The following is a 9,481-nucleotide window of genomic DNA, read 5'->3' as shown; positions in this document are numbered from 1 at the left end:
AGATCTTTGGAGCAGTGTGAAACTACAGCTCTTCATTTGTACCATGACCAAGGGGGTCAGCAGCAGCAGCAGGTGGTCTTGTGTTGTACTGATATCTTTATTTCACTCAAAGTTCTGATAAAAATGTTTAAAACAAGGAGTTCAATTCATCAGCTTTTAGCAGAGCTGCTATTTTCCATCTTTACGAGATGTTGATGACTTCCACCTTAACTCTGAGCAAAGGTCTGATCAGCTTCATCTGCGAGGATTCAGGAGCTGTAGAGAACCTGTCCACTCCGTTGTGTTTACCTGTCTGAGAAGCTCTCCTCTAAACTTTTATCGACACCAATTGGTGATCTCTTTTTGTGGCGATAGCTGCAGACAAGAGTACAGGAGCTGTTTGACTGGTCTTAACACAGATCCTGACACACAAACCACAACTCAACTGTCATCATAAGGGATGGCAATGGACCCATAAAACTAGCAACTTACAAGTTATTGTTGGACAAAACCTGCTTTTGGGAACACTCAGTGAGCAGGGTTAATATCAGTCCTTTCACACTACTCCACTCTCGGTTTGTCTGTTTGGACCCATGGCAAACCATAAAGCAAGAGGATATACAAGAAGATGGAATGGTGGTGGTCTTGGGACTCTTTCTAATGGGCAAATCCCCAACTAAATAAAGAAAAAACTTTGGAGAAAATCCAGAGACAACACGAGTGTGCTTATTTTATTTATGCATCTTTCCTTGTTCATCGCTCAGCTTGCTTCTTGATTGGCTACATTTTGTTTTCCTTCACAATTGCTGGGGAACTGACTCTATTGAACCAGTTTTGTTTTCACAATTGTAGGCCCCAGTCTTTTTTGTAAGCCTATTATCGAGACAAATTCACTCTTAACGCACCTCAGAGCAAAGAATAATCTTATATGACATAAAATGTCAGGAAGGGGGACAATGGGACAGAAAACGCCCCCAATATCCTTCTGTTTGTACCCACAGCTTTTAAGAATGTGGCAAAAAGACATTATGTCCACAAATGACTAGAGCATCTCTTCTGTCTTTGGTGGCCGTTAGCTCAGATGGTTAGAGCGTGGTGCTAATAACGCCAAGGTCATGGGTTCAAACCCCATACTGGCCACCATGGCTCACTATTTGCACGGTCAACATCTTCTGTCTCAAGCATTTTGCTTTTATTGGAACTTTTCACATTTTTCTTATACTAAATATTCTTGTTGCAATAAATATCTTGCTTTCTTTCAAGCTTGAAGAAAGTCGCTTTGACTACTTTTCGTCATCCACAGGTCTTTGACCTCTGACATGGTGGCTTTAAATTCCAAACAAAACACACAAGCGGTCAGATGTGAATATGCCAGAAAATCCATTTTCATCCAGATTTGGAGCTGTGTTAAAGCTGCCTTGTTTATAGATGACTTTCAGGAATGATAGTGAGAGTGTCGGACGAGACCGTTCATCATCATCATTATCATTATTATCAAAAACACAGGAGCTCACCAGGACTCAAACTCTCTTCTCCAGACATAAGAGCCTGAGAGCAATAACAATAAATCAGACTATACTTTCAAGGGTCATTTCTTTAGTTTAAATTGAGAAAATTGGTTTCTTAAAAGTTTGGTCTCTCTGCCCATGATGATGAGCTGAGATGTTTTCCTTCACAGCAGAAAACTGGTGGGAAGGTTCTATTTCTTCACCACTGTTGATGACTGTTCAGAGTTCATGGAGACTTTGATGAAGGAGACATGAGCTGAGTGGTCAGCATGCTTAAAAGAGAAAAAAGAAATGTTTTTAGTCTTCTTCTCTTAACACTGCTCTCAAATCACCACTGGTGAGTGGCTTTAAAATAATGTGGTTTCAGTGCTAGCAGAGTCTGGCAACATCTTGTACGAATTCCAGAGATCTTTGGAGCAGTGTGAAACTACAGCTCTTCATTTGTACCATGACCACGGGGGTCAGCAGCAGCAGCAGTGGTCTTGTTTTGTACTGGATACTTTATTTCAACTCAGAAGTTCTGATAAAAGTTTAAAACAAGGATGTTCAATATCAGCTTTTAGCAGAGCTGCTATTTTCCATCTTTACGAGATGTTGATGACTTCCACCTTAACTCTGAGCAAGGTCTGATCAGCTTCATCTGCGAGGATGTCAAGGAGCTGTAGAGACTGTCCACTCCGTTGTGTTTACCTGTCTGAGAAGCTCTCCTCTAAACTTTTATCGACACCAATTGGTGATCTCTTTTTGTGGCGATGCTGCAGACAGAGTACAGGAGCTGTTTGACTGGTCTTTAACACAGATCCTGACACACAAACCACAACTCAACTGTCATCATAAGGGATGGCATGGACCCATAAAACTAGGCAACTTACAAGTTATTGTTGGACAAAACTGCTTTTGGGAACACTCAGTGAGCAGGGTTAATATCAGTCCTTTCACACTACTACTGGTTTGTCTGTTTGGACCCCATGGCAAACCATAAAGCAAGAGGATATACAAGAAGATGGAATGGTGGTGGTCTTGGGACTCTTTCTAATGGGCAAATCCCCAACTAAAATAAAGAAAAAACTTTGGAGAAAATCCAGAGACAACACGAGTGTGCTTATATTTATTTATGCATCTCTTTCCTTGTTCATCGCTCTCAGCTTGCTTCTTGATTGGCTACATTTTGTTTTTCCTTCACAATTGCTGGGGACGTGACTCTATTGAACCAGTTTCGTTTTCACAATTGTAGGCCCCAGTCTTTTTTTTAAGCCTATTATCGAGACAATCAGACAATCACTTTAACGCACCTCAGAGCAAAGAATAATCTTATATGACATAAAATGTCAGAAGGGGGACAATGGGACAGAAAACGCCCCAATATCCTTCTGTTTGTACCCACAGCTTTTAAGAATGTGGCAAAAAGACATTATGTCCACAATGACTAGAGCACTCTTCTGCTCTTTGCTGGTTAGCTCAGATGGTTAGAGCGTGGTGCTAATAACGCCAAGGTCATGGGTTCAAACCCCATACTGGCCACCATGGCTCTCTATTTGCCACAGTCAACATCTTCTGTCTCAAGCATTTTGCTTTTATTGGAACTTTCACATTTTTCTTATACTAAATATTCTTGTTGCAATATAATATCTGCTTTTCTTTCAAGCTTGAAGAAAGTCGCTTTGACTACTTTTCGTCATCCACAGGTCTTTGACCTCTGACATGGTGGCTTTAAATTCCAACAAAACACAAGCGGTCAGATGTGAATATGCCAGAAAATCCATTTCATCCAGATTTGGAGCTGTGTTAAAGCTGCCTTGTTTTAGATGACTTTCAGGAATGATAGTGAGAGTGTCGGACGAGACCGTTCATCATCATCATTATCATTATTATCAAAAACACAGAGCTCACCAGGACTCAAACTTCTCTTCTCCAGAGACATAAGAGCCTGAGAGCAATGACAAATAAATCAGACTATACTTTCAAGGGTCATTTCTTTAGTTTATAATTGAGAAATTGGTTTCTTAAAAGTTGGTCTCTCTGCCCATGATGATGAGCTGAGATGTTTTCCTTCACAGCAGAAACTGGTGGAAGATTCTATTTCTCACCACTGTTGATGACTGTTCAGAGTTTCATGGAGACTTTGATGAAGGAGACATGAGCTGAGTGGTCAGCATGCTTAAAAGAGAAAAAAAAAGAATGTTTTATGTCTTCTCTTAACACTGCTCTCAAATCACCACTGGTGAGTGAGCTTTAAAATAATGTGGTTTCAGTGCTAGCAGAGTCTGGCAACATCTTGTACGAATTCCAGAGATCTTTGGAGCAGTGTGAAACTACAGCTCTTCATTTGTACCATGACCAAGGGGGTCAGCAGCAGCAGCAGGTGGTCTTGTTTTGTACTGGATATCTTTATTTCAAACTCAGAAGTTCTGATAAAAATGTTTAAAACAAGGATGTTCAATATCAGCTTTTAGCAGAGCTGCTATTTTCCATCTTTACGATGTTGATGACTTCCACCTTAACTCTGAGCAAAGGTCTGATCAGCTTCATCTGCGAGGATGTCAAGGAGCTGTAGAGACCTGTCCACTCCGTTGTGTTTACCTGTCTGAGAAGCTCTCCTCTAAACTTTTATCGACACCAATTGGTGATCTCTTTTGTGTGGCGATAGCTGCAGACAAGAGTACAGGAGCTGTTTGACTGGTCTTTAACACAGATCCTGACACACAAACCACAACTCAACTGTCATCATAAGGGATGGCAATGGACCCATAAAACTAGGCAACTTACAAGTTATTGTTGGACAAAACCTGCTTTTGGGAACACTCAGTGAGCAGGGTTAATATCAGTCCTTTCACACTACTCGGTTTGTCTGTTTGGACCCATGGCAAACCATAAAGCAAGAGGATATACAAGAAGATGGAATGGTGGTGGTCTTGGGACTCTTTCTAATGGGCAAATCCCCAACTAAATAAAGAAAAAACTTTGGAGAAAATCCAGAGACAACACGAGTGTGCTTATATTTATTTATGCATCTTTCCTTGTTCATCGCTCAGCTTGCTTCTTGATTGGCTACATTTTGTTTTCCTTCACAATTGCTGGGCTACGTGACTCTATTGAACCAGTTTCGTTTTCACAATTGTAGGCCCCAGTCTTTTTTGTAAGCCTATTATCGAGACAAATTCACTCTTAACGCACCTCAGAGCAAAGAATAATCTTATATGACATAAAATGTCAGGAAGGGGGACAATGGGACAGAAAACGCCCCAATATCCTTCTGTTTGTACCCACAGCTTTTAAGAATGTGGCAAAAAGACATTATATCCACAAATGACTAGAGCACTCTTCTGTCTTTGGCCGTTAGCTCAGATGGTTAGAGCGTGGTGCTAATAACGCCAAGGTCATGGGTTCAAACCCCATACTGGCCACCATGGCTCACTATTTGCACAGTCAACATCTTCTGTCTCAAGCATTTTGCTTTTATTGGAACTTTTCACATTTTTCTTATACTAAATATTCTTGTTGCAATATAATATCTTGCTTTTCTTTCAAGCTTGAAGAAAGTCGCTTTGACTACTTTTCGTCATCCACAGGTCTTTGACCTCTGACATGGTGGCTTTAAATTCCAAACAAAACACAAGCGGTCAGATGTGAATATGCCAGAAAATCCATTTTCATCCAGATTTGGAGCTGTGTTAAAGCTGCCTTGTTTATAGATGACTTTCAGGAATGATAGTGAGAGTGTCGGACGAGACCGTTCATCATCATCATTATCATTATTATCAAAAACACAGGAGCTCACCAGGACTCAAACTTCTCTTCTCCAGACATAAGAGCCTGAGAGCAATGACAATAAAATCAGACTATACTTTCAAGGGTCATTTCTTTAGTTTATAATTGAGAAATTGGTTCTTAAAAGTTTTGGTCTCTCTGCCCATGATGATGAGCTGAGATGTTTTCCTTCACAGCAGAAAACTGGTGGGAAGATTCTATTTCTTCACCACTGTTGATGACTGTTCAGAGTTTCATGGAGACTTTGATGAAGGAGACATGAGCTGAGTGGTCAGCATGCTTAAAAGAGAAAAAAAAGAAATGTTTTATGTCTTCTCTTAACACTGCTCTCAAATCACCACTGGTGAGTGAGCTTTAAATAATGTGGTTTCAGTGCTAGCAGAGTCTGGCAACATCTTGTACGAATTCCAGAGATCTTTGGAGCAGTGTGAAACTACAGCTCTTCATTTGTACCATGACCAAGGGGTCAGCAGCAGCAGCAGGTGGTCTTGTTTTGTACTGGATATCTTTATTTCAACTCAGAAGTTCTGATAAAAATGTTTAAAACAAGGATGTTCAATATCAGCTTTTAGCAGAGCTGCTATTTTCCATCTTTACGAGATGTTGATGACTTCCACCTTAACTCTGAGCAAAGGTCTGATCAGCTTCATCTGCGAGGATGTCAAGGAGCTGTAGAGACCTGTCCACTCCGTTGTGTTTACCTGTCTGAGAAGCTCTCCTCTAAACTTTTATCGACACACCAATTGGTGATCTCTTTTTGTGGCGATAGCTGCAGACAAGAGTACAGGAGCTGTTTGACTGGTCTTTAACACAGATCCTGACACACAAACCACAACTCAACTGTCATCATAAGGGATGGCAATGGACCCATAAAACTAGGCAACTTACAAGTTATTGTTGGACAAAACCTGCTTTTGGGAACACTCAGTGAGCAGGGTTAATATCAGTCCTTTCACACTACTCGGTTTGTCTGTTTGGACCCATGGCAAACCATAAAGCAAGAGGATATACAAGAAGATGGAATGGTGGTGGTCTTGGGACTCTTTCTAATGGGCAAATCCCCAACTAAATAAAGAAAAAACTTTGGAGAAAATCCAGAGACAACACGAGTGTGCTTATATTTATTTATGCATCTTTCCTTGTTCATCGCTCAGCTTGCTTCTTGATTGGCTACATTTTGTTTTCCTTCACAATTGCTGGGGACGTGACTCTATTGAACCAGTTTTCGTTTTCACAATTGTAGGCCCCAGTCTTTTTTGTAAGCCTATTATCGAGACAAATTCACTCTTAACGCACCTCAGAGCAAAGAATAATCTTATATGACATAAAATGTCAGGAAGGGGGACAATGGGGACAGAAAACGCCCCAATATCCTTCTGTTTGTACCCACAGCTTTTAAGAATGTGGCAAAAAGACATTATATCCACAAATGACTAGCCAGCTTTCTGTCTTTGGCCGGTTAGCTCAGATGGTTAGAGCGTGGTGCTAATAACGCCAAGGTCATGGGTTCAAACCCCATACTGGCCACGAAGGCTCTCTATTTGCACAGTCAACATCTTCTGTCTCAAGCATTTTGCTTTTATTGGAACTTTTCACATTTTTCTTATACTAAATATTCTTGTTGCAATATAATATCTTGCTTTTCTTTCAAGCTTGAAGAAAGTCGCTTTGACTACTTTTCGTCATCCACAGGTCTTTGACCTCTGACATGGTGGCTTTAAATTCCAAACAAAACACAAGCGGTCAGATGTGAATATGCCAGAAAATCCATTTCATCCAGATTTGGAGCTGTGTTAAAGCTGCCTTGTTTATAGATGACTTTCAGGAATGATAGTGAGAGTGTCGGACGAGACCGTTCATCATCATCATTATCATTATTATCAAAAACACAGGAGCTCACCAGGACTCAAACTTCTCTTCTCCAGACATAAGAGCCTGAGAGCAATGACAATAAAATCAGACTATACTTTCAAGGGTCATTTCTTTAGTTTATAATTGAGAAATTGGTTTCTTAAAAGTTTGGTCTCTCTGCCCATGATGATGAGCTGAGATGTTTTCCTTCACAGCAGAAAACTGGTGGGAAGATTCTATTTCTTCACCACTGTTGATGACTGTTCAGAGTTTCATGGAGACTTTGATGAAGGAGACATGAGCTGAGTGGTCAGCATGCTTAAAAGAGAAAAAAAAGAAATGTTTTATGTCTTCTCTTAACACTGCTCTCAAATCACCACTGGTGAGGGAGCTTTAAAATAATGTGGTTTCAGTGCTAGCAGAGTCTGGCAACATCTTGTACGAATTCCAGAGATCTTTGGAGCAGTGTGAAACTACAGCTCTTCATTTGTACCATGACCAAGGGGGTCAGCAGCAGCAGCAGGTGGTCTTGTTTTGTACTGGATATCTTTATTTCAACTCAGAAGTTCTGATAAAAATGTTTAAAACAAGGATGTTCAATATCAGCTTTTAGCAGAGCTGCTATTTTCCATCTTTACGAGATGTTGATGACTTCCACCTTAACTCTGAGCAAAGGTCTGATCAGCTTCATCTGCGAGGATGTCAAGGAGCTGTAGAGACCTGTCCACTCCGTTGTGTTTACCTGTCTGAGAAGCTCTCCTCTAAACTTTTATCGACACCAATTGGTGATCTCTTTTTGTGGCGATAGCTGCAGACAAGAGTACAGGAGCTGTTTGACTGGTCTTTAACACAGATCCTGACACACAAACCACAACTCAACTGTCATCATAAGGGATGGCAATGGACCCATAAAACTAGGCAACTTACAAGTTATTGTTGGACAAAACCTGCTTTTGGGAACACTCAGTGAGCAGGGTTAATATCAGTCCTTTCACACTACTCGGTTTGTCTGTTTGGACCCATGGCAAACCATAAAGCAAGAGGATATACAAGAAGATGGAATGGTGGTGGTCTTGGGACTCTTTCTAATGGGCAAATCCCCAACTAAATAAAGAAAAAACTTTGGAGAAAATCCAGAGACAACACGAGTGTGCTTATATTTATTTATGCATCTTTCTTGTTCATCGCTCAGCTTGCTTCTTGATTGGCTACATTTTGTTTTCTTCACAATTGCTGGGGACGTGACTCTATTGAACCAGTTTCGTTTTCACAATTGTAGGCCCCAGTCTTTTTTGTAAGCCTATTATCGAGACAAATTCACTCTTAACGCACCTCAGAGCAAAGAATAATCTTATATGACATAAAATGTCAGGAAGGGGGACAATGGGGACAGAAAACGCCCCAATATCCTTCTGTTTGTACCCACAGCTTTTAAGAATGTGGCAAAAAGACATTATATCCACAAATGACTAGAGCACTCTTCTGTCTTTGGCGCCGGTTAGCTCAGATGGTTAGAGCGTGGTGCTAATAACGCCAAGGTCATGGGTTCAAACCCCATACTGGCCACCATGGCTCTCTATTTGCACAGTCAACATCTTCTGTCTCAAGCATTTTGCTTTTATTGGAACTTTTCACATTTTTCTTATACTAAATATTCTTGTTGCAATATAATATCTTGCTTTTCTTTCAAGCTTGAAGAAAGTCGCTTTGACTACTTTTCGTCATCCACAGGTCTTTGACCTCTGACATGGTGGCTTTAAATTCCAAACAAAACACAAGCGGTCAGATGTGAATATGCCAGAAAATCCATTTTCATCCAGATTTGGAGCTGTGTTAAAGCTGCCTTGTTTATAGATGACTTTCAGGAATGATAGTGAGAGTGTCGGACGAGACCGTTCATCATCATCATTATCATTATTATCAAAAACACAGGAGCTCACCAGGACTCAAACTTCTCTTCTCCAGACATAAGAGCCTGAGAGCAATGACAATAAAATCAGACTATACTTTCAAGGGTCATTTCTTTAGTTTATAATTGAGAAATTGGGTTTTTAAAAGTTTGGTCTCTCTGCCCATGATGATGAGCTGAGATGTTTCCTTCACAGCAGAAAACTGGTGGGAAGATTCTATTTCTTCACCACTGTTGATGACTGTTCAGAGTTTCATGGAGACTTTGATGAAGGAGACATGAGCTGAGTGGTCAGCATGCTTAAAAGAGAAAAAAAAGAAATGTTTTATGTCTTCTCTTAACACTGCTCTCAAATCACCACTGGTGAGTGGGCTTTAAAATAATGTGGTTTCAGTGCTAGCAGAGTCTGGCAACATCTTGTACGAATTCCAGAGATCTTTGGAGCAGTGTGAAACTACAGCTCTTC

General features: G+C 40.6%; 4 non-coding genes and 3 pseudogenes across 4 annotated transcripts; all 7 read left to right on the top strand.

The window, feature by feature from the left end:
* Positions 1-1,548: 1,548 nt before the first annotated feature.
* Positions 1,549-1,752, top strand: LOC130521089 (small nucleolar RNA U3; annotated as a pseudogene).
* A 1,684-nt stretch (positions 1,753-3,436) lies between these two features.
* On the top strand, positions 3,437-3,637 carry LOC130521088 (small nucleolar RNA U3; annotated as a pseudogene).
* A 1,685-nt stretch (positions 3,638-5,322) lies between these two features.
* On the top strand, positions 5,323-5,527 carry LOC130521087 (small nucleolar RNA U3). Its single transcript, XR_008949179.1, has one exon. It is a non-coding gene; the product is annotated as a small nucleolar RNA U3 (small nucleolar RNA).
* Positions 5,528-6,708: 1,181 nt separating this feature from the next.
* On the top strand, positions 6,709-6,782 carry trnai-aau (transfer RNA isoleucine (anticodon AAU)). Its single transcript has one exon. It is a non-coding gene; the product is annotated as a tRNA-Ile (tRNA).
* A 430-nt stretch (positions 6,783-7,212) lies between these two features.
* On the top strand, positions 7,213-7,417 carry LOC130521086 (small nucleolar RNA U3). Its single transcript, XR_008949178.1, has one exon. It is a non-coding gene; the product is annotated as a small nucleolar RNA U3 (small nucleolar RNA).
* Positions 7,418-8,596: 1,179 nt separating this feature from the next.
* On the top strand, positions 8,597-8,672 carry trnai-aau (transfer RNA isoleucine (anticodon AAU)). Its single transcript has one exon. It is a non-coding gene; the product is annotated as a tRNA-Ile (tRNA).
* Positions 8,673-9,103: 431 nt separating this feature from the next.
* Positions 9,104-9,307, top strand: LOC130521085 (small nucleolar RNA U3; annotated as a pseudogene).
* Positions 9,308-9,481: the final 174 nt, after the last annotated feature.

The sequence above is a fragment of the Takifugu flavidus genome, unplaced genomic scaffold (assembly GCF_003711565.1).
Source record: "Takifugu flavidus isolate HTHZ2018 unplaced genomic scaffold, ASM371156v2 ctg690, whole genome shotgun sequence".
In the NCBI taxonomy this organism is placed as follows: Eukaryota; Metazoa; Chordata; class Actinopteri; order Tetraodontiformes; family Tetraodontidae; genus Takifugu; species Takifugu flavidus.
The sequence above is the reverse complement of the archived record's forward strand: the minus strand, read 5'-3'. Positions and strand labels throughout refer to the sequence as shown.